Source organism: Camelus dromedarius, chromosome 14 (assembly GCF_036321535.1).
Source record: "Camelus dromedarius isolate mCamDro1 chromosome 14, mCamDro1.pat, whole genome shotgun sequence".
In the NCBI taxonomy this organism is placed as follows: Eukaryota; Metazoa; Chordata; class Mammalia; order Artiodactyla; family Camelidae; genus Camelus; species Camelus dromedarius.
The window spans coordinates 42,042,462-42,066,598 of NC_087449.1; the positions used below are offsets into that span (position 1 = coordinate 42,042,462).

The 24,137-nt window shown below is 53.5% G+C and overlaps 1 protein-coding gene across 1 annotated transcript in view; it reads right to left on the reverse strand.

Annotated features, from left to right (window-relative positions):
• The window catches only part of KCNQ4 (potassium voltage-gated channel subfamily Q member 4), a 53,285-nt gene that overhangs the window by 23,697 nt on the left and 5,451 nt on the right, over positions 1-24,137 (reverse strand). The gene's annotated exons all lie outside the window — the stretch shown is intronic.

Genomic DNA, 24,137 nt, shown 5'->3' on the forward strand with positions numbered 1-24,137 from the left:
CACCTTACAGCAAGCACTCTCAGTTGCCCTTGATGCAGCTGCAGCTCACAGATGTGGTCACTTGGCTGCGGGTGGCAGGTCTGTTTGGGCTGGCCAAGGGAGGGACCCAGGAGCCCCCCTTCCCTATGAATTCCAAGACAGCAGAAGTGTGGCTTCATCTGCAGAATGAGAACAATTGCCTATGCCTTTGTGGGTTCTGATGGAATTAAATACTGAGACAGCTATGAAAGGAAAGGGGATCAGGGAAGATGGGGAGGGACGGGAGGATGCAGAGGAGAGAGGGCGTGGGGAGGGGCACCAGGCAGCGGGGAGCCATGCTATGGACGCCTGGATCTCCGCATAGGGCAGTGGGAAGTTGCTAAGAAACAGAACCAGAATCAGACGTTTAGAAATGGAAGGAACTTTAGAATCCAACTCAGCCAACACTTCCCTCCACCCTAACTGCACACATGAGGAAACTAAGACCCAGAGAGGGAAAGGGATTCACCCAAGGTCACCCAGTATGTCCAGGATAGAAGTGAGCTTAGAGCCAGGGTTCCCAGCTTCCCAGTGGATGGGAAGAGGGGAAAGGGCATGATGAGAGAAGCTCTGGTGTGGGGAGTGTGTGGAGGAAGACAGGATGTGGGGCACAGGCTGCAGATGCAGTGAAGGAAATGAGGCTGGCTGCCCCGAAGCGCTCTTCTTTTGATAGGGGTGTGCCGGACACACAGCAGGCTGGGGAGAGACTCCTGAGGGAATGGGCTTCTCTGGAAATGCATCCCTTGTGAACTGACCTGTAGCCTCCCCCAAGTGTTTCCAGAGTGTCCCCACCTGGGACTGCTGACACTGCACTCTCCATGAAACACCTCACCGGTGAAGCCTGGCGAGACTGCTCACCCTCCCCTCAAACCAGGGCTCCTGCTCTGGGAGGCCCCCTGCCCACTGTTCCCTCTTCAGAACTCCCCCTCCCAGGGCTTGCCTCCCAAGTCACTGCCCACATGGCTTCATTTGTGTTCATGTTTCCTCGTGGCCAGGGCATGAGCTCGGAGTCTGAGAGATCCAGGTTCAAATTCCCATCCTGCTGTGTGTGACCCTAGGAAAGTCACCTACCTTCTCTGAGCCAGTCTCTCGTCATCAGTAAAGTGGGGGCTGATGGAAGGGAAGACGTGGAAAGGGCGGGGATCCACCCTGGCCCATTTACAGCTCCTCGGACGGAGGTTCCTGGCCTCCTTGGAGGGCAGGAATAGGGCTGCAGCCCAGCACATGCCCCGGGGTGGAGGAGGTAGTCAGTATGTCAGTAAAGGGTTTTGGATGAATGAGTGAAGAGGAGGCCTCCTTGGCCAATTCCAGGCAAGAGATGAGTCAGCAAAGACATAGGCACAGAGAGAGGTGGGGGTGAGCACCAGTTCCTCGGGTTCAATAATTAACCACAGAAAAGGCAGCGGCTGCATCCCGGGGAAATAGGTACTACTGCTAACACAGGGCTCGGGGGCGGAAGGGTCCTCCTGAGGGCGTCTCATCCAGCCCCTCCTCTGGGAAGAGTTGCTGCCAAATCTCGATGGACCTTCACCCCAGCCCTGGACAGAAATCCTTTAGTTCCATGGCTCAGCTGACTCAGAACCTCAGGTAAGTGGGTCACGTTTGGGGCTTCCTGCGGAGTGTTTCAAGAATTTTTTTTCCTCAACGCTATTCTTTCCATGTCAATAGTGACACATCTATAAAATGTCCACTTCACAATAAGCTAAGTGAAAAAAGCAGATTAGAAAACCTTAAGGACAATGTGATCTCAACTTTTAAAATATAGATGTTTTTCAGTATGGAGGTTCCTCAAAAAACTAAAAATAGATCTACCATATGACCTAGCAAATTCCACTCCTCAGTATATATCCAAAAAACCAAAAACACTAACTCAAAAGGATACATACACCCCAATGTCCATAGGAGAATCATTTACAATTGCTAAGATATGGAAGCAATCTAAGTGTCCATCAACAGATGAATAGAAAAAGATGTATAAATACAAGATGGACTATTACTCAGCCATTAAAAATATGAAACTTTGCCATTTGCAACAACATGGATGGACTTGGAGGGTATTATGCTAAGTGAAATAAGTCAGACAGAGAAAGACAAATACTGTATGATATCACTTATATGTGGAACCTAAAAAATACAGCAAACTAGTGAATATAACCAAAAAGAAACAGACTCACAGGTATAGAAAAGAAACTAGGGAAGGGGAGTGGGTAGGGGTTTAAGAGGTACAAACTATTATGTGTAAAATAAACTACAAGGATATATTGTATAACATGGGGAATATAGCCAATATTTTATAATAACTATAAATGAAGAATAACCTTTAAAAATTGTGAATCACTATATTGTACACCTGTGATTTATATAATATTGTACATCAACTATACTTCAATTCTAAAAATATAGATTTTTTTATATACATACAAGAGTCAGCAGAGCAAAACTGAGTGATTTGGCTTTTGTTTTGTTTTTTGCTTATCTTCATTTCCTAATTAAAAAAAAATAAACATGGGCTGCTTGAGTAATAACAAACTAATATAAATTTTAAAGTGCATTTCCTTAAAAATACAAATGGGGGAATAAAACACTTTAAATCCTGCCCCTACCCCTTACCACAATAGCCTCGTCCACTGCGCAGGTGTGAGGGTGTGGCAGCGTCTCCCCAGAGTCCAGCTCACCAGTCCAATGGCCCAATCAACGTCTCTTCTGGGATGTCAGGGGCCTCTCAAACCGAACGTGTCCAAAAGCAAACTCTCGATTTGCCCTCAAATCTTGCTCCTCTCCAGTCTCCCCATCTCAGGAAGGGCACCACCCTCCACCCAGGGGCTCAGGCCAAATGTCTAAGAGTTACCCTGACACTTCCTTTCCCTCACCCTCCACGCCTCATCCTTTAGCAATTACTGTGGGCTCTACTTCAGAATGTAGCCCTGGACAGACTAACCACTATCATCTCGCCCTTGACTGGTCTCCCTGCCTCCACCCTGGCCCAACCATGACTGCCCTCTTCAAAGCAATCAGCGTATTCTTCCTACAAATGCAAAGCCGGAAGCCAGGACTCTCCTCAGAACTCTCCCCTGACTTCCCATCGCACTTAGAGAGAGGCAGTCAAATTCCTCAGCGAGTCCAGCACGGCCCTGTGAGATCCGGCCCCACCCTGCCCTTGAACTTGATCTGCTTCCCGCCAGCCCCTCCATCACTGTGCACCAGCCATTCTACCTCCCTTCCATTCCTAGAAAACATCAGAAGTTTTTGCATCTCCAGGCTTTGCACTTGCTTTGCTGTTTCCTCTGCCTATTTATTGCTCCCTTACTCATCCAGACCTCTGTCTAAACATCACTTCCTTGGAGACGCCTTCCCCAACCACTCCTTCTCCAAAGGAATGGCCCCATCCCCAACCTGTCTCCCCTGACTCTGCTTTATTTATTTTTTCATAGACTGAGTAAAGGAACAGCAGAATTCACCCTAAACAAACATCAAAACATCATGTCACCAAACTCCCCAGTTTGTGCCCACTGAGGAGGCTCCCAAAGCTCTAAGCACATCCATCCCTGACCCGTCAGTGTCCTGAGCATCCTTCCTGAGAAGGAAAGAGAAGGCAAGTCTCTGACCTTGACCAGCTCCATTTGGTAGACACTGTTTTAAAAAACCCTGAACTTCACCTCCCCCAGCCTTCATACACTGGCTGAGGTCAGATGCTCAATACAGTTGAACAGATATATTTTGTCTGATAAAGTGCATCTTGTGTTCCAGGCAGCTGAATAATTATCCCTATCTTCCAGATGAGGCAATGGGGCCCAGGGAGGGACAGATTTGCTCAAGATTACTCAGTGAATCCATAGCAGAGCTGGGGCCCAAGCTGCCTTGGCCTTCCTGAGGGGTCCTACACAGACACCCACTCGGGGGACAGTAGAAGGGAGATCATATCTGGGGCCTAGGGATGGAGGAGACAGGGACAGCTGAGGTCTGGAGTGTCTGCCAGAACTAGCACGTGACTTTCTTCATACAACAAATAAGGACAGTCTAAAGATGGTCTCTGGCCCCCTCTGAGGCTTCAGTTTCCCCATCTACAAAGTATAGATGGTGCTCAGGAGCTGACTGGCTTGGGTCCTCTACAATCGCCCTAGCAGAGAGGCCAGACTGGCAGCCACTTACTGGAGCACCTTTGCCCATCCTGCCTGGGTGCAACTTGGGGCCAGTGTTCCATCTTACCCAGCCCAGCAGGCAGAGCTGGGACAGGTAGGAGCTAACTGGCTGGCTCTCCCTGGCTGAGGTTGATCGTGAGACTTATTGCAAGCCTTCCTCCCCCACCCACCCATTCTGTGACTATCCTATTCATTCAGGAGGGAAGCAAGATTAAGGCTGAATAGGTGAATGGTTTGCTTGACTCCATGGTTCTCAAACTATAGCAGGCATCAGAATCACCTGGCAGGCTTATTAAATTATTGATTTCTGGGCCCCATTCCTGGAGCATCTGATTCAGTAACTATGAAATAGGGCCTGAGAATATACGTCTCTACAAAGATCCTGGTGATTCTAATGCTGCTCCCCCAGGGACCACATTTTGAGAATCACTGGCTTAGTGAATGGGAGTAACGGCAGCTGACTCAATTATTAACCAACTCAAGGCTTTTTAAACAACTGCTATCGTTGCCTTTTCCCTCCACCCCAATACCCCTGTCCCCATGGCCTTCCTCAAATTACTGCCAGGGAAACAGCCACAGGGCAGGGGGGTTGAGGAAAGCCCTGCTGAAGAGGAGGGTCTCATGCCAACATCAGCTTCACCCCGATTTGCTGTGTGACCCCATAACTGCTCCGTTGGCCAAGGCTTCCTACTAGCCAGGTGCTACATGAAGCCCTCCATGTGCACATTCCCAAGCCCTCTTCCCAGCATCCCCATAAGAGCAGACCACAGTCACCACGGCTCACAGTCACCAGGCTCCGAGAGGTTTACAATGATGACTGTACAACTCTGTGAATACACTAAAAGCCACTGAATTGTACACTTTAAAAGGGGGTTAGTGGTTATAGCATCTGAATTATATCTCAATAAAGCTATTATTTAAACGGGGGAAAAAAAGATAGAAAGAAAGGTATACTAGGTTGTACAAAGGCATAAGGCCGGGAACTGAATGCAAGTCCACCTGGATCACCAATCCATACTACCTCGCTGGGCCTCAGTTTCCCTGTCTGCAGGATGAGCTGCGGATTGCCAGCCTTACGACTCCCCAGCAGTGGGGTTGAAGGAGAGGATCAGCCCTGAGCTCAGTCCCAGACTCTCTGGGGAGGTCCCTGGGGAGACAGATACTTAGAAGCTGGAGAGATGGGGATATGGAAGGTGGGAGGGCTGGGGGGTGGGGTCGCATTCTCTCTTCTTGCACAGCAGAAGAGAGAATACTGCCTAACCTCTCTGAGCCACATTCTCCTAAGAAATGTTCATTGCCACCTACACTCAGCCAGATTTATTGTAAAGCCAGAAATGAATAACCCAGGCCCCCCTCAAGAAATTAACAAATGTAACACAGTGGTTACATGATGGATGAGGTGATGACAGTGTGCCAGAGGGGTTGGGGGAACCCCAAGATAGTGGAGCCAAAGTAGCAGGATCTGTGAAGACTTGGAGGAGGTGACAAAGACTCGGGTGTGGGTGGCCCAAGCAGAGGAAGCAGGATGTGTGTGCAAGCAACAGAGATGCAGGAGCCTGTAGGCAGCCCAGGGTGGCCAGCAGTTCTGGCAGGTGTGGGCCCAAAGTGAAGAGGCAGCGGAGAAACCAGAGAGGGACAGATCCTCAGGCATTATGAATGTTACCTGAAGGCAGTGGGGAGCCATTGAAGAGTTTTGAGAAGGAATGACATGGTCTGATTTGTGTTTCAGGGGCACCACTCAAGGGTGGTGGGAGCATGGATTAGAGGAGGCAAGATTGATCAGAAAAAGCAAGTAGACAGCTCCATAGTAATTCAGATGAGAGAGGATGGTGGTGGCACTAGAGAGAAACGGATGGACTAGAGATAGTGTTAGGAAGTAGGACCTGGTGATTGACTGGAAATGGGGACAATGACGTTTCTGGTTGGGACACTGGCTAGGTGAAGGCGCCACAGTGAACTGAGATGGGAAAGCCCAGGGGAGGAGCAGGTGTGGGGGTGATGAGTTCCATTCTGGACATGTTGAGATGGATGTGGGACACTAGGCAATCACTCTAAGTATGAATACAGAGACCCAAGCTGGAAATGTGGACTTGGGGGACATCGAGGTAGAGGTAATGACTGAGGCCATGGGTGTGGCTGAGATAGTCCTGAGAGCATGTGGCAAATTTAGAGGAGGACTCAATGGGACCCCAGAGGCACAGAGGAAGGACACACCCTCCACCAGGACTTGGAAGGGGCAGCCAGTGAGATGGGAGGGAAACCAGAAGAGAGAGGTGTCAGGCGAAGAGAAGAAAGTGTTTCAAAAAGGAGGAAGTGGATGGCAGTGTCAGATGCTGCCAAGAGGTCAAGTGAGATAAGGCCTGAAAAATGTCCATTGGATTTGGTGACAAGTTGGTCACTGGGTACCTTGGCAGGGGCAGCCTTAGAGGGAGGGGAGGGTCAGAGCAGGTTCAGATGGGTTGAGCAAGGGAGCGGGGCAGTGAGGAAGTAGAGACTGTGAGTGGAGGTATAACTATTTATAGAAGTGTAACTGCAAAGTGTAGGGGCTGAGATTGGTAGCTGGAGAAGGCTATGGAGAACAGCGAAGAATGCACTGGGGGTTTTTTGCTTTTTTAAGATGAGAGAGCCAGAGTGGAAGAAGCCAAGAGAGAGGGAGAAGTTCAAGATACGAGAAAGACACGGAGTGATCAATGGAATGAAGTCCCCAGGGCAGCTGGGAGGCTGGGATCCAGAGCAGGGGAAGGGCTGGTGCTGAGCAGAAAGGACCTCACCTGTTTCCATGGTGACAAGTGGGCAGGGAGAGAGACCAGGTGGGAGAGGAGGTCGGAGGTCAGATGGGGGAAGCCCAGAGAGCCCCCACGAGGGGATTTGATTTTCTCTGGGAAGAGGAGGCTAGGTCTGTTTCTCAGAGGTGGGGAGTAGGGTGGGTGGGGGTCTGAAGGGGTGGAGGAGTTTGACACTGCAGACGTGGAGGATGGCAGAGGGAACTGACCAAGCCCTGGAGAGGGGTCCCATGGGATCACAGGACCAGTATCCCCACAGGTGATGACAGGAGAAAAGACCTAGAACATAACAGGTATGCCACACATGCATTTTTAGTTTGGTTTGGCTTGGTTGTTGGTTTTTAAAGTTTGATGATCCTGAGGGAGGAAAAAGCCTGTGTGGGACGAGGGGACCCTCCCTTCCTACCAGGTCAAAGTAAATGCAGATCCAGGCTCTGCCCCCTCCTTCCTCCCGGGACTCCCTCCTTCCTTTCCTCTCTCCAGCGTCCCTCCTCCCAGACTGAGCCTGGCCAGGGTTTGCCGCCTGCCTGGCCGCCAGCTGGCTCTCCCATTTTGGCATCTGGCCTTGGGAGTGCATGACCCCTTCCTTGCTCCCGAGACCAGGACCCCAAAGGCAAGGCTCTATCTTCCCTCAGCTGGGGGACCCAGGGGCTGTTCTGTCCTCATTCAGCCAAGGTTCCTGGAGGACAGAGGTCACGACCCCCACCACCTTCCAGCCGGAAAGGCCTTCTTAAACCCCAGACCAGAGCTGATACCCAAGAAAGGCTTGAACTAGACCTGAGAGGCACTTCCTGATGGGGGTGCAGTGTGGCTCCTCTGGAGAGAACAGGCTGGCTCTCTCTCTTGCAGGGGGAATAAAGGGAAGGGGCAGTCAGCCAGGCCTCAGAGGCTCTTTCCAAGAATCCTCAGGGGCTGGGACGAGAAGTTTCCCCTGATCCAGCGATTCTAAATATGGCAAAGGGAGCAGAAGCACGTGACCCAGGGCCCCACACCAGGGCTGCTGCCACGGCCGCCGTTTCTCTGGGTCAGAGGCCTGAGCTGGGGCTCAGGGCTGGGGGTAAGGTCTCAATGGAGCCTCAGTTTCCCTGTCTGCAACATGAAGGTGGGGAACAACTTAGTGATGACTAAAGTCCCTTCAGCCACATAACTCTCCAGCTGTGGGGCAGAAGGGAAAGGGCTGGCCTTCAGCTCAGTTCCAGATTCTTTGAGGATGTCCCTGGAGGGAAAGCAGCCACCAGTACATAGTACAAACTATGAAAAAAATGAGCCTTCTTGGAGGGCCAATTAGAAAAGGCCGTCACTTTAGCCTGAAAAATTATAAAAAGTTGACCCTTCCAAATGACCCCATTAGAACCAGGCATCCCTTGCTCTGGGCTGATCCAGACCCGAGCACAGGCTGGATTCGGCATCACTCATCCTCTCAGGCCAGCCCTTTGCATTGCACTGGAAGCACAGGATGAGGGGCGGCCCTTGGGATGGCCGTGACAACCAACATAGTCCAAAAGGGCCAACCCAACATGGTAGCATGTGGCTCCGTGCCCCTTTCCTGGCCACCACTGATTTATCTAGAGCTGGACGTTGACCCCAGAAGGGACCTCCATAGGTTGGGCTGAGCCAATCAGATTGTCTATCTCAGGAATGGAATTAAGCACCATAGAGGAAAGTTGGCAGAGGTGCAGAGAGAAGTGGAGCTGAGACTGTGGCTCCAGAATCCCCTCACCCCGTCTCAACTCCACAAAGCTCAGATGCACTTCCTGACGAGAAGCCTCTACCCTCTTCTTGCAGGAGGTGTCCTCCACCTCCACAAGCCAACCTTTCTTGAGCCAGCATGAATGGTCTCGGTCCCACCACACTACAGAAGGCGGTGACTTCTGGAAAAGGTGTTGAATGAGTCACAGCCTCATCCTCTCCCACCTGGACCAGCTCCAAACCCTCCTACTTGTTCTCTCTGCTTCCCTCTGCCACGCCAGCCAGACTACCTGGGGCACCAGGTAAGTGGGCTGAGCAACACATCAAGGGTGGGAACAAGGAGGGAGCAGGGGCTAACCATCTGTTTCAGGCCGGCCAGGCGGTGCTGACTCCACAAATAAACAGGGAGCGTGGGCTTCCAAGCAGGAGGTCAGTGAAGTGAAAGCAAACAAAAGGGTAAAATATAGGCAGCCCGGATTCTGGAAACATAAACAAGATGGGCGATGGAAACTCCCTCCACCCCGTTCTACCTGAGCGGTGTGTGTGGATTTGGGTGACTCAGTAAGATCTCATTTGAACCAAGAGCTTTGCTGCTTTTTAAAAAGTGTCAAATCTGCCGATTTGCAGGCTCAGACCCAAGCACCTTAGCAGGGTTGCAAGAAAGGCCCTTACCCACCCTGCCACCTGACTCTCCCCAACTCAGTGCCCCACCTGGCACACAATACTCCACTGTCCGGACTTTGTCCCCCCACAAGAGTAGACAGATTTTTTTCCCCTCCTCACCTTTGCTCATGCTGTGTCTGCCCCTCCTCCAACCTGGCTGGATTAGGTGGGAGCCCCTGCCCCATCCATGCTCCCATAATCCTGCATCCCCATCTCTACGCTCACCTCCATCAGGGAATTTACTGCGACGCATGAAAAGTTCTGCTTGAGTACCTGTCTCCTCCCACAGACTGAAAGCTGGCTGAGGTCTTGTCCTTTTCACCTTGAGTGCCCTGTGACCAACTTGGAATGGGTGCTAGGTAAAAGTTTCCTGAGAAAAGGGACCACCCCAGCACTGGACCTCTGACAGGTATTACCCACCTCCCCAGTGTGCTGACACCCTGCGGGCTGGCTGCTCCTGGCTCCACACCTCAACCCTTCCAGCCTCCGATGGGATTATGAGGGAACCCGGGCAGGCAGCAACGCAGTCCTGAGCCACAGAGCATTCACTCACTCACTCACTCATTCATTCATTCAGTGTTTACTGAGTGCTCAGTATGAGCCAGGCACAAAGATGGACAACATTCCTACCCTCACGCAGCTTACATTCTCACGCGGGAAATGGATAATAAATAAACAAGACAATGTTCAAATGTCAGATGATGATGGAGAAAAATAAAGCAGGAAAAATGTGACAAAGAGTATTGGTGTGGGAGTCGGGAGCGATTCCATAGAGGGTGGGCAGGGAAAACAGCATTGAGAAGGTGACATTTGGGAGAGAGCTAAGGGACACGAGGGAGTGAGCCATGCAGGTATCTGAGAGAAGAAGAGGGCTCTGTGCAGAGGTAAAAGCATGTGCAAGAGACCTGAGCCAGAGGGTACCTGGTGTGTTCCAGAATCATGGAGAAAGGAGTGCTCCCAGAGCAGAGTGAGGAAGGGGGAGAGTAGTGGTAGCGAGGCAGCGGAGGTGGGAAGCAGATTATGTACTGGCTATTGCGAGGATTTGTGCTTTTACTTTTACTTTGAGTTTTTTCTTTTCTTTTTCTTTCTTTTTTTTTTTTTTTTGAAATGGAGAGTTTTGAGCAGAAAGTAACATGATCTGACTTATGTTTGCAAAAGATCATAGAGACTGTGGAATGGAGGACAGACTGTGGCATGGTGCGGAGTGGGAAAGAGGGCAATGGCATTTACACCTGCCTTGAGTTGGGAAGTTGATGGTATAATCCAAGCAAGAGATGATGGTGACCCCTACAAAGGGAAGCCGAGGTGGCAAGAGGTGAGCAGACACTGACTATATTTTGGCCCTGAAAGCTCCCTCAGGGTCAACCAATCCTCTCTTTATAGATGGGAAACTGAGTCCCAGAGAAGGACATGACCTACCTGTGATCATCCAGGAGATCAGAGGCAGAGTTGGGCCTGGCACTCAGATTTCCCAGTTCCTAAGGTAATGTTCTTTTGATTTTTTCTTCTGTAGAAGGACCAGGCACCTGCCCCTCACCCCACCTCAAAAATTCCCCCATCCTGGCATCAGCCTAGGGCCTAGCCCCTGCCCTTCCTGCTGTATCTGTCAGGGTGGCACTGGGTTCGAGGATGACCCAGGCCACCAGCTACTTGAGCCTGGCAAGGGTTAGGGTCACCTCTAAGAAAGCTTCTGTCCTCTGAATCAGCAGAACTTGTGCAAAGGGGGGAGAGGGGAGGGAGGGAAGAGTCAAAAGAGGGGGAAGAGCTCAGTTCCCGACACTTGGTTCTCAGCACTCCCAGAGCACCAAGAGCTGACAGGGTGGAACAGGAGCTCCAGGGAGGGCCAGGCCCCCTGGGAAGTCCAGGCCCTGAGACTGAGCCCAGCCTGGGAGTCCTGCAGACTCAGCCATTGAGGATGTCACCCAATGGGAGGTTTAGGGGGCATGACAGGGGAGGGGCTTTTCAATACCTTTGCTACTAACAAGCAAAGCAGCATGCAAATTCACAGGCCATACCGGGGGCAGTTGGTTACAGCTGCCCTGAGAGCCATGCTCACCATGAGAATCTCAAATCTAGGATCAGCCAGACTGAATCCAGCAAGACTGGTTCCAGTGGGCCCTGACAGCTGGGATAAGCTTCCTGAATGAGCTTGGGCCTGTTCCACAGCCAAGGTGGAGGAGTGGTCTGGAGGGTCTTAGGCTGGAAGCTGGAAGTACATCTGCAGACATAACCCAAGTTTCCTCAGCCTTTAAGGGGAGAGGCACTGACTGACTCAGAGTCCCCTAAAAGGCAGAGGTCTGCTTGGTGGCTCTGAGGAAGGTGTCAGGGTTGGGGGCAGCAGAAGGGGAGGCACTAGGGATGGACAGAGCTAGGAACCTGGGTCCACAGGCTCTCTGTCCTGACTCGGACACCACACGGCTGAAGGGTTGGAAAGCTGTCTCTGAGTTCCAGTTTACTCCTCAGTGAAAGGAAGGAGTTGAGTGAGGGTCTCCAAGAGCCCGATCTCTCACTGATGCATCTGGGACTAGTGATTTCAGCTTCCCAGTAGGAAATGAGGAACGAGCCAGTTCCTGAAGCTGCAGGTCCTGAGGGACTTCTAGAGTCTCTGGAGGAGGAGGGTCTTCTACATTTCATTTGTATGCTGATCCCCAGCACGGAAAGTCTAGAGGGACAGCCTTCTACCTCCAAAACTCCCCTATAATTGAATAATGATAGCAACGAGGAGTCAGGGTAGACCAAAGCAGGACTTCCAATAGCTCATTAACCACTGAAAGAGTGCTGGAGGTCAGGGGAAGGGGACAAATTGCACCTCTGGGCCTGACGCCCCCTCCTCTTCCAAGGAAGACAGAACACTGCAGGTATCAGGGCCCAAAGAATGGGGCTTGTATTTAGTTTTGACCTTGACCCCTGCCAGGCTCAAGAACTCAGCCTGGCGTGACACTGAGCAAGTGAACTGTCCCTCTCCGGGACTCAGTTTCTCCGTCTAATGGGGCCAATAATCCCTGGTGCCGGGGTTTGGAGGCAAGAATCTGTCCCAGACCACACGCTGAGGGGTTGCAGAAAGGGCTGGGTTCACTTCGGGACACAGAGGAGGTTGACACCAGGCGGGGCTCTTCGGGAGAAGGAGGGGTTCCTGAGGAGGAGGGCTCTTGGGGGACTCCTCCCCCGGCACGGCTTCTGCCCACTTCCCCCGCAAGGGCCCCTTCCTCTCCAGGGAAGGCGCCGACCCTAGGCGTTCCGGGGTCTGCGGCACTGGCCCCGCCGTTTCGGCGCTGGGAGGGGCGTACTGGAAGGGGCGGGGCAGGCTGGGGGCGGGACGCGGTGGTGGGCGGGACTCCGGGCCATCCCTGGGAGGGGCGGAGCGTCGCCGACACCAGGCACCGCGAGCGGGAGGGGCGCGGGCGGAGCGGCGGCTCGGGTTACCTCCCTGCGGCCTCCCCCGCCCTGCCGGCTTCTTTTTCCGTTTCCAAATTAACAATTGAAAACGCGGCAGCCTGAAAGGCGAGCAGCGGGCCAAGCGGAAAGTGTGAAGGTGCCGCCGCGTCCCGGAGGACGGGGGCAGAGAAGGGGGCGCAACACCCCAACTGCCCCGGGCTCGCCCACCCACCAACGCCGGGTGCGGAGACTGAGCGCCACAGGACAGAGAGGTACCAAGGCCCCCTAAATCGGGTCCTGGCCTGATCTGGCCCGTGGTACTGCTCTGGCCAGTGTTGTAGGACGCAGTGCCTGGACTCAGGATGGTGCCAGCCCCCAGGGGGGTTAGCGGGGAGGCACTAGGGCTGGGTTACTACTCTCGAGGCTGAGTGCCCAGGAGGGGCAGGTGCCAGGCAGCACCCTTATAGCACCGTCTTTAAGGGCTCCCACAGTCAGGTAGGTTCACGTCTGACTTCAACAAGTCATTTCACCTTACTGCGACTCAATTTCCTCATCTGGAAAATGGGGAGGGAAGATACACCGACCATTCAGAGCTAGTTGTGAGGAACAAATTAAATGAGAAGATGCACGAGGCTGGCCACAGTGAATACAACAGACAGCGGCTTTTATCTTGGATTGGTAGTGATGATGACATTGAGTCCTCGGCACCCCTCCACCTCCACCCACAGCTAAAGGAGCTGTCCACCAGTGGGGAATACTGGAGTTGACTGGCCTTCCCCTCCCCTCACTTCCTCAGGGCCTCCCCAAAGCCCCACTTGGCAGATAAATAAATTGAGGCCAGGAAGATTCTTACAAGGGGCTCAAAGTCAGGCGTCAGTGAAAAGGACAAGAGTCTAAGCCCAGATCCTGCCCCCAGACCCAGACTCGTCTTATGGAGATGTGGTCCCTGGGGTTAGACCCTGGGCATCGGGCCCCCCTCTTAATGTTCCGAAGATAGGAGCTGATACCAGGGCAGCTGGAAGGAATGAGTGGGTAATGGAGAGAGTCTCCACTCCCAGGCATCCAGGGGCATGGGCCAGAGAGCCAGAGGGTGGACACCAGGGAAAGATACAGTTTCTGGTCCCCTGGCCCCCCATAATGTAAGCTCCATGAGTATAGTGACTATCTATCTTGTTCACTATCTCTCCTACATCTAGAACAGGGATTGGTGCAAGAGCACGTTATCAATAAAAATTTGTTGACTGAATGAATGAGTAGGTCCCCTCTTATACAGCTGTAGCCTCCCACTTGCCACCTATTTGGGGAAAAGGTTTGAGAAGAGGTGTTCCTCTCCCCAACAAGGAGACCCAGGGCAGTGGAATGGTCAGAGAAACAGGCAGGAACTGAGAAAGAGCAAAGGAGGACATAGGAAAAATGTTCCAGAAGGCAAAGCTGAGATCAACTCTTCTTCCTAGCCCTCTACTCCTGTCCAGCCGAGCTCTCACCCCATTCCCCCTCCCTCCAGCACCTCTTCACTGACCACCACGATTCCAGCTCTAACCCCATCCTCACCCCCAGTCCACTTACCTCACAGGCTGAGTGCCCCTCTCCCATTTACCATCCTACAATGGCTCCTCGTGGTTCACAACCTAAAATGCCAGCTCCTCAGCCCAGAGCTTGAGGCTATACACACACACTAGGCATCAGCTACACTCCACCCCTCCATACTTTGTACATTTCCATCTTGGTGACTTTTGTGCTCTCTCCTTTCCTTGGGATGTCCCCCCTTCCTCCCCAAGAATCCCTGATATCCTTTGAGGGGAAGTGCTCCACTAGCCCCTGGTAGGAATTCCTGGCCCCCTCTGGGCACCCCAGGATCCTCTTGTGCTGAGGCGATTCCTGCCTCTGTCCACCCACCCAACCAGCTCATTAGGATCCATCCACTAAGGGCAAGCCCAGTTCTGAATCCCCTACATCCCCCAGGCTGGCCCAGCAGATGCTCAGACAGTATCTGGGAGGGAATGAGAAGACCCAGGTCACCAGGGCCTTGAGCATCAGTGAGTCAGGATTTTCCCACTGTCATCCGAAGTCTGAGAGTTCTGGGTAAAGGCATCTTGGGGTTGCTGCAGAGGTGGGTGGGTGGATGTAGGGAGGGCCAACACAAGCCCACCCTGAACACTGAGGGGCTGGGAAAGAGTACAAATGGAGACCCACACACTATAAATCTAAATATTTAAAGTTTGAATCAAGCTAATAAGCTGTTAAATAAAGTGTGTTCAATTCCTCCTGACACATATATGTTCATAATGATCTGGAAGGCCAGGTTTAAATTTAAAATCTTGGACTCCACTGAGTTCTATGCTGGAATCTGGCAGGGAGGGGACAGCCAGCCCCTGCTACCCTCCAGTCCCCAGCCCATGATGCGCCCTCTTCTTTTCTCACAGTGGTTTCATCCCTCCCCGGGGGGACCTTGGTCACACTCCTGTGGCTGCCCAGCCTGCTTTCGGCTGCAAACGGCTGCCCTTGGACCTAGGAGTGCTCAGACAACGGTGGCCCTTGGGCTAGTGAACCAGGAAAGAAGCCTGTGCCAGCCCAGGAAGCAGGCACAGGGATTTGGCCAGGGAACTCTGGGGTCACTTGGAATGTGTTCTAGAATAAGGAGGGCTGTGTACAGGCTCCAGGCTGATGGTATGCAGGGCTGAGTGGCTGGAATTCTGGGCCCCCCACCCTTGACTCCACCTAGAGCAGCCCTGCTTTAATGTATTTTATATACTGCACTCCTGTGTCACATTTCATTTAAAGAACAAGATCTACTGCCTGTAAGTTTGCAAAGCACTAATCTAGACCCTCCCCTCTACTGAACAGCAGGGAAGGTGTAGTACAGGGTACCAGGGATCACAGTCATGCAGGAGTTTAGAGCAAACCCAGGGCTCAATCCTAGGGCTCCCCCCTCCTGCCGAGGCCCTGGCCTCTGTGAGCACACTTCCGATCAGTGAGATCCAGTGCCTTCAGTGGACATGCCATTAGGAGGTGGTGAGTGCCCAGTCCCTGGTGGGGTTCGAATGGGCCTGCTACTGGGGCCTCCTGCCTTGAAGGGGGCTGAACCCTCCACTCAAGACACCCAGCTCAGGACTGAGAGGCCAGACCAGGCCTGAGAAGGAGAGGGAGTCCTGGTATAAATAACCATGGGGGGCCGAGATGTTTGGGCCCGTCTCCTGGGCGACGGCTGTGTTTACCGCCCAGTGAGGGGGGGCATGGCCCACACATTTGCCTCCCTGACTTGTAGCCAAATTTCTCCAGGAAGGGGTGGCCCATGATTAGCCCCTAAACACTCCAGTTCTGCACCCCAATCAGGTCCTTCCCCTAACTCTGCCCCAACATGGGCCCTAAACCTCCCTGACATTGCCCCCATCCTTCAGCCCCAAATGCTTCATGGTACTGCATCTCCACCAGTCACAATGCCCCAGAATGTGCCCCCTTAAGTCCCAACTCTGCTCAAATCAAATCGGGGAAGAGGGGGTGGGGAAGCACGAGCAAGGCAAGGGAAGGCCCCAACCAGAGTAGCTGGGTGTGTGCCAGGGATCTGAACTCTGGCTGCTAGGCACGGGGGCAGGGACAAACCTCTCCCACGACCCTGGCCAAGGCAGAGGAGGGCTACAGCCCTCGGATTAGAAAAGTGCAAATCCCTCTCCCCAGCCCAGTGCCCGCCCCATGCTTGTCATGTGCAGGGCATTACATGGCCAGATCCCATCGTGGGAGGGGCTGGCAGGTGCCTTGCTGGTCATGCCACAGCCAGTTCCTCTCACCAGCTGGTCAGGCTGAGAAAAAAACCTCAATGCTAGAGTATAAGTGGAAAGGTCCTCTTCCCTACGGGGCAGCAGCTGCAGCTTGACCCAAGCACAGAGGCACAGGAGCTGACGTGAGCTGAGTTCCAAGCCTGCAGGGCAGCCCAGCCTACCACACACACACACCCACACACACTCTGCCCAATGGACTAATGGGTCTTGCTTGGGACACCAGCTGCTTTTCACTAAGAGCAGGGGCTCAAAACAGGAGCTGTGTCAATAAGGAGTCCTGGACAGGTACCTGGACACCTGGCTCCAGCCCTGCATCAGTCAATTCTCAGCTGAATGCCCTTGGGCAAGTCATTTCTCCTTTCTGAGCCTCCGTATAAAATCCTGCAATGGTATCTTCCTCCAGCGTCATTACGAGACTTTGATGGGATTCACTGAGTAAAAACACCAATTAAGCCCCTCAATAGTCCAGGACTGTCTTAAAGTGCTTTGTGGATCATCAGGTAGGGGAGGTGATGTTCTTCCCAGTACAAGGGAGCATTTCAGACCCAGAGGCTAAGGCTCAGGGATGTGAAAAGACCTGCCCAAGACCACACTGAGGGGACCTGAGCCCTGGCCAGCTCTGCAAAGAGGTTTTCACTGTTTTCACTGTTACTTCTTGTTGTCAGGGACAACTGGGCTCTGCCACTGACTTGTTCTGGGTCTCAGTTTCCCCATCAGTAGACTCAGGGGGCTGGGTGAGATCAGTGATTTCCACACCCTATTGCAAGGGGGTTTGGCAGGCTGGGCCTCCTGGGCTCTGCCGCTTTCCCCAGGGCACCCTACCGCCAGCTGGGCCAAACCCGGGTGCTCTCATGTGGACATCCCCAAGACCCCAGATCCCCTCTGCAGGTATCCCCAGGGCCTGTACCCACCCCCTCTGCTTCCAAGGCTTCATCCACACACACCTTCCCCCATGCCAGGCTTTGCATAAGCAGCTGAACTTTCCATACAGGCAAAATCCTAGGGCTTCAGGCCAGGTCCAGCCAGGCTCCAGCAGGGCTAGTGGGCAAATCCAGAGATGCCAGCTCTGGGGACTGGGCTATGAGGGGAAGGCAGAAGGAAAGAGAGGCCAAAAGTGGATGGCATCCTCAGGGCTCCCTGTTGGAGTCTTCCCTCCACCATCCTCCTTGCCAGATCCACAGAAGTCTTTCTAAAATACCAATCTGCCTGTGGCACTCCCATCCTCAGTTCCTTCCTGAACTCAGCCTCCTCCAGGAAGTCACTGCTCCTCAGCCTGGAGTTCTCAGCCTGCCCTTGCACATATCCAAGCCCATTCTTTGCACACCTCCTGCCCCTCTAGGCTCCCACTCTCCTGTCCTCTTTCTGTTCTTTGCAAATGTCCCGTTCAGCCTCACCTCTGGGCTTTGCCCATGCTAGTCCCTCTGCCTGGAATGCTGTTCCCTCCTCCTCTTTACCTGCTTGACCCCAACTCCTACTCACGTTTCAGGTCTCAATTGAAACCTCTTCCTCTGGGAAGGCTTCCAGCCATGGCCAGTTTGGGGCTTGGCTCAGGCCCTCTGTGCAGGCCCCCACAGGACTCTGTGCTACCCAGGCAACCACAAGCCTCCAGGTGCATCTCCCCCGGGGAGCAGGGGAGGGTCTCATTCACTGCTCTGTCCCCAGCACCTGGGCTAGGTCCTGGCCACAAGGGACTGCCCATCGAGGCTTCCCAAATCAGAGAGCAAGAAGAAAGGAATGAGTTCCCAGTGTAGAACTGGGGTGGCGACAGGACCTGAACTTTAAGGCTCAACTGGCCCTCACATCAGCTTCCTAGCAGGCAGGCCCATCAGGCCAGTTAGGTGTAATATGGCGGGAAAGGTGACAGCCTTCAGAGCTGGACTTCTGGGGCTTGAATCTTGGGCCCACTACCTACACCCAGGCAAATTCCTCAACCTCTCTGTGCCTCAGCGTCCTCATCTGAAAAATGGGCATAACAATAGTATCTACCTTATCTGGTCACTGATAGATAAAAGGAATGTCAAGTCCTCAGAGCAGCGTCGGCACACGGCAGGCACCCCGGAGCATCGGCTGTTATTTTGATTATTATTGAGAGCCACAGCAATGGAGGGAGGCTGAGCCTCAGAGAGGGAGGTGACTGCCCAAAGCCACCCAGCAGGTAACTGTCTCTTGCTTTCCCACTCCAGCTTACACCCCTACAGAGACTACGGGTGTCCCTACCCCAGCCTGCCCACTGTGGCCCTACAATCTTGCTCCCACGCTCTCACAGCACAGAGGCCTTGCACACTCAGGCTTAAATTCCACCCTCCCGGACAGTCGCCTTTCGTGGCTGTGTGACAGGGCACATGCTGACCATTTAAGCTTCAGTGTCCTCTTCTGTATGTTGGGGTAATTTAGGGCCTACCTCCTAGGGCTGTTAGAAGGATCACATAAAGTAGTATGTGGAAAACATCTGGTACAAAACCCCATATAGACTAGACTATGAAACTCATTACTATGTGAAAACCATCAGAACTCTGAGCCTGGCCCCCAGTAAGGTTGTCAGAGAGGCCCCTAGGCCTCCAGCCGCTGTGCAGGGGCTCCTGGGGAAAGGAATTGCCAAGCTGGCCCGTACGCTCCTGCAGGGTCTATATACCACCCACCCTCCCCTGCAATGCCCCTTCCTCGGTGGGTGCTGAAACCAGTGCAGGCCAGGCTGAAATGACGGGGCCCAGAAGCCAAGAGAAAAGGGAGCTGTGCTGGGGAGTAAGAACAGGGACAGCACAACAGGCCCTCTGTTCTTCACAGCACTTTGTAGTTTATGAAGCACTTGATACAGGGGGCAGCCCTGTGAGGTGGGCAGGTAGAAATGATAATTGTCAGTCTACATAGATGGCAGCCGGAGTCTCAGAGAGGTTGAGTCACCTGCCTGGGGTCACACAGCCTTTAAGAAACAGAAGAGGAAGCCCAACCCTCTGTCTGCTGATTCCTGGTCCAGGGCTCTTTTAACTGAGAGGTAAGCCCTGATTCTGGCTGACCTATCCCTCTTCCTAGTCTAGTCTTGGCAAGGGCCCTGAGCCAGTCCTCACTGCCCTTAGGGGCATGGGAGGAATAGACAGGGGAGACTGATGGCTCCTCCATCCCCCTAATCCTTCCATCCCCACCCAGCCTCCTCCTACTTCTGGCCCCAGAACTCAGGAGGGAGGAGGCAGGATGGCGCCCCGACTCAGGGATTTCACGCACCAGTAAAATTTTCAAAAACAATTTAGGGACTGAATAAGGTCGTCAACTTTTTATTTCACCAAGTAAGGACATTTTTTTTTAAAATCCCCAGCCCCATTATTTCATAAAAGAAAGGATGTAATTTCAGACTAAAAGACAGCCCTTTAAATAGAATAAATTTAGCTTTATGAAAGTCACCACGTTGCCCTTATTTCTCAGTTTGCCTTAGGCCGTTGAAAAAAAGCCCAGGTCTGCTGATGCAGGTGAGAACCATTTGGATCTCGGGCCTGGGAATCACGCAGATGTGAGTTCGAATCCTAGCTCCACCATGGACAAGCTGTGTCATTTGGTGCACCTTATTTCCCCTTCCTGAGCCTCAGTTTCCTATCTGCAAAATGGGGACAATAATAGAGCTGCCACATAGCAGTACCTGGAGCACGACATGGTCTAGTGTGCTCAGAGCACTGGCTTGTGAGAAGAGATCAATCAAGCCCAGGCTCCCAGCTAGTGGTGCTGCCCTGTCCTGCCGCTGCCTATGTCCTTCAGGGTAAAGCCCACCTCTGTAGCCTGACCCTCAGGCCCCTGAACACACCAGACTCTGCAGATCCTGGGGCAAAGGGGGTGGAGGAACAGAGTCCTACCTCAAAGCCTTTGCTCTAGCTGTTGCCTCCATGTGGAGCGTGCTCAGGACAAACATCACAAGAGTTTCTAGCTCCCAACCTGCACACAGAGGACCTAGGGGTCCTTTCTCCACTTCCCTCTAGTCGGCAGAACCCTTATCATCCTTACAACCAGTCTCAATGTTGCCTTCATTCCCTGGCTCAGCAAACATTCAACAATTACCAACCAAGCACTCTGCTCAACCCCCACCACCCAGAAAAGCAAAGGACACGCAGGGGTTGGTGAGTAGAGATCTGGGGCTCTGAAAGGTCAGCAATCAAACTCTGGGTAGGGTGGGCAGGGAATGATTCCAAAAAGAGGTGGTGCTCAAACTGGGATTTGAAGGATGAATAGTTCGCTAGATGATGGAGTGGGTGGGAGAGGGGAGGGAGTTTGAGGCAGAAGGTAAAGCTCAGGGATGAAACTGCAAAGGGGGAGGCTGTCATCACAGAGGTGACCCCCCAAAGTCATAGAAGTATATGAAATGCCCCCTCACCCACACCCACACGGAAACTGTGCATGGAGAGAAGGACCCAGAACAGAGCCCCCAGGAGCCCCAACATTCAAGGGGCAGAAGAAGGAGGCAGAGCTGCTGACAGAACCTGGGAACCGAGGGAAAAACCAGGGAGGCAGGTTGAGGAGAGTCAAGAAATGGCAAGGAGGGGCCCCACAGGAGGCAACATGACCATAGCCCAGGAGCCACATTCTGGGTTCAAATCCTGTCTCTACAACTTATTAGCCATGTTGACCTTGGGCCTTAATTTCCTTATCTGTAAAATAGGGTTAATTTATCTTTTAACAAAAAGGAAGATAAAGGGCATGAGGGGAGGGGCTGACACCCTGGCTCGGCCTTCATTGCATCCCCAGACTGGGCCTCCATGGGTCACATGTTCCTCCCCCATTGTGTGTCCCACCAGACTGCAATCAGTGCCTAGAGGACCAAAGATTAGGTGAGTGAGTGAATCAGGGGCTGCTCCCTTCCCTCAGTGTGCAGGACGGAATTGGGAGGCAGCTGTCCGTGGTTCTCAGCAACAACGCCCATCTATTGCTGAGGGGAGGTGAAGGCCCCACCCCATGTGCTGTGTCCTTCCTCCTGGCCTCAGTGTCCCATCTGTGAAATGAAGCCTGGATCCACTTGAGCTCAGAGACCCTTCTCCCTCTGATGCTCGGTGGCAGGATGAATGGAGGAAGGGCAAGGGGAGGAAGGCCTATTCTGGACCTGCTGTCCTGCCCCAGGGGAGGAGGTCCCACAGGGGTCTAGGTCCCCACTGTCCCCAGGGACTGGTCCCTCCAGAAGAGGGTGGCAGCCAGGCCAAGGAGGGCAGGAGCAGAGGCTCTGGGATTGTGCTGACATGGCTGTTCCTCCTCCCCTCCTTCTCTCCCTACCCCCTCCCCTCCCAGGGGAGAGCCGAGCCCAGCAAAAAATAAACCCGAAGACAGTGACCTGGACGGGCCTTAGGCTTCCAGGGAGGAGCGGCAGGGAAGGAAGGATGGAGGAGAGGCACCCTATGCCACCCCCAACAAAGGCCAAAGGGTGCCTGATTTGATCCCCTTGCAACACACACACAGATGGGCTCCAAGGGAGCGGCTCCATCCACTCTCCTTCCGTCACACCGGGAGGGACAGGTGCCACCTGCTTGATAGGAACAATGAGCAGAGTAAATCTCATCCAGCCCAGGTAGACGACTCCCCAAGTTTGGAAAAGAGCACCCCAGGGAATCTCACTCCCTCCTGATTTGGGGTCATCAGTCTTTCCTGCTGTCTGACCTCTATCTCTTCTGCTTCTGTGGGTCCATTTATCTCCAGCAAGCTGCTTTCCCCTTGCCCCACCTGCCTGGCCTAGATGTCTGAGGAGTCTCAGGAGAGAAGGTTCCCCGCAGGGATTGCGGAGGGCCCCTGGGCCAGAGACCCTGCTCCACCCACTGTTCCCCCAATCTCCAGAAGGAAGGACTCGCTGAGTTCCCTGCTCCCTTGCCTCCCTCCCTCAGGCGCTGCCCACGGATTCCCAGCCCAATTAGTCTGCTGCCTGGGGCTGCCCCTCCCATTCTCACCCCCCAGGTGCCAACCCCTAGGGCATGCAGATCCTGCCCTAGGGACAAGTTGCACAAAAAGCCTGGACTCCTGGAGATACAGTTATGGGGGCCCCAGAGATCTGAACAGCACCCTCTCCCCGGCCCCTCAGAGCCCTAGCTGGGGGCAGGCAGCCTTCTGGTGCCCTTCTAAGTGCTTCCAGGTCCTCTAAGGAAGAACTCCCACCACCCTGCACCCCACCCCACCCCCACAAAACTCAAAGTCTGGGACAGTGGATTCTCCATTCGCCCAGAGTCCCTCTGTGCCTGGTAGCCCTTAATGATCCACTTTCCTGTTTAGCCCCATTTTACAGAGGGGGATAGTGAGGCTCAGGGACTGGGGTGGAGTGGGTGTGGGCACCTGCCCAGTAAGTTTTGGGACTAAGACCCCTACATCTCCTTTGGGATTCTCTGTTCCCATCCCCAGGACAAAATGCTCAGGCTCGCCCTCCCCTCGCAGGGGTCCCAAGCTGCACCCTGAACACCACGGCTCCACTTCCACCAGCTTGCCACCAGGCTAGCTGCGGGGTTTGACAGTGAGGCCCACACCCCAGCCGGACAGTGACACCCTCACATCTACACCCAGACCTGTCTGCGAGTCCCTGGGAGAGGAGGCAGGAGAGCCCAGTGGTCCGGGCACTTACTAGCCAACCTGCCCCCTCCCCACTCCCCACCCTCCACTCCCACGCAGGGCGCAGGCTTTGTCTCCCTTTACCGCCCTGTCCGGGTACAGAGTTGACGCCCTTTAACTCTCTTTGTCAAGTCAACGAAAGAACAATTAGTGAGGTCCTGGCACCCAGGTTGGCGTCCTGGTACCACCATTTCGTGGTGTGACCTTGGGCAAGGGAGTGACATCCCCTCAGCAGCCTTGCTTTCCTCAAGTGTGTGATGAGAATAACAGTGCCCACCTGATGTAACGGCTGTGCGAGTTAAAGGAGAGAATGAGGGGAATGGGCTCGGCCGGGCACAGCGTGGCCCAGATGCTCAGCAGATATCCAGGAGATGCACCCTCAGGAACCCAGGCACCCAGGCAGACACAGCTCCTGGGCCCCAGGCACACCTGACACACTCACAGGGATGACCAGGCATCCGTCAAACCTTTCCCCAGGGAGGAGAAGGATGTAATAACAACAATAGAATAATACCAGTGATAAGCCAGTGGCTACCAGCTGTGCCCAGCACAGTGTCGGGTGCTCTAATTCACTTCGCCCCGACAATCCTCGAGGCAGGTATGATCAGTCCTATTTCTCAGATAAGAGAATGGAAGCTCAGAGAGGTTCAGTAATTTGTCCAGGGACACATAACTGCTAAGGGTAGAGCCAGAAATGAACCCAAATCTGTCGGTCTTGGATCCCATGCTTTTAACCCCTCTGTGAGGCAGCCTCTGCAGAAATGAAAAGTACACCCCTTCCTCAACCCCCGCCCCACAGCTCCATCATGAGGGGCTTTAACAAGGGGGCTGCTCCTCCCAGCTCAGACATTCAGAATTCCCCACTGCGCCGCTAGCCCACAAGAGGGTAAGCCTTGGCCAAAGAGCCACATCGGTGCAGGGGAGGAAGGAGGGTGAGAAACCCCCAGCTGCTTCTCCGAGTCTGGGGAAGTTCCCTGCACAGCCGCCTCTGTGGGCAGGGCCTTGGCCCGGTCTGCAGAGCCTCTCTCTCCCTGTTCCCTAGGCAAGTTCAGCTCCCTTGACTGGCTCAGAGAACCTTAAATTAATCACCCACTCAAAGTGCTGCCCTCAGCCCAAGAATAATCACCTCTTGAAAC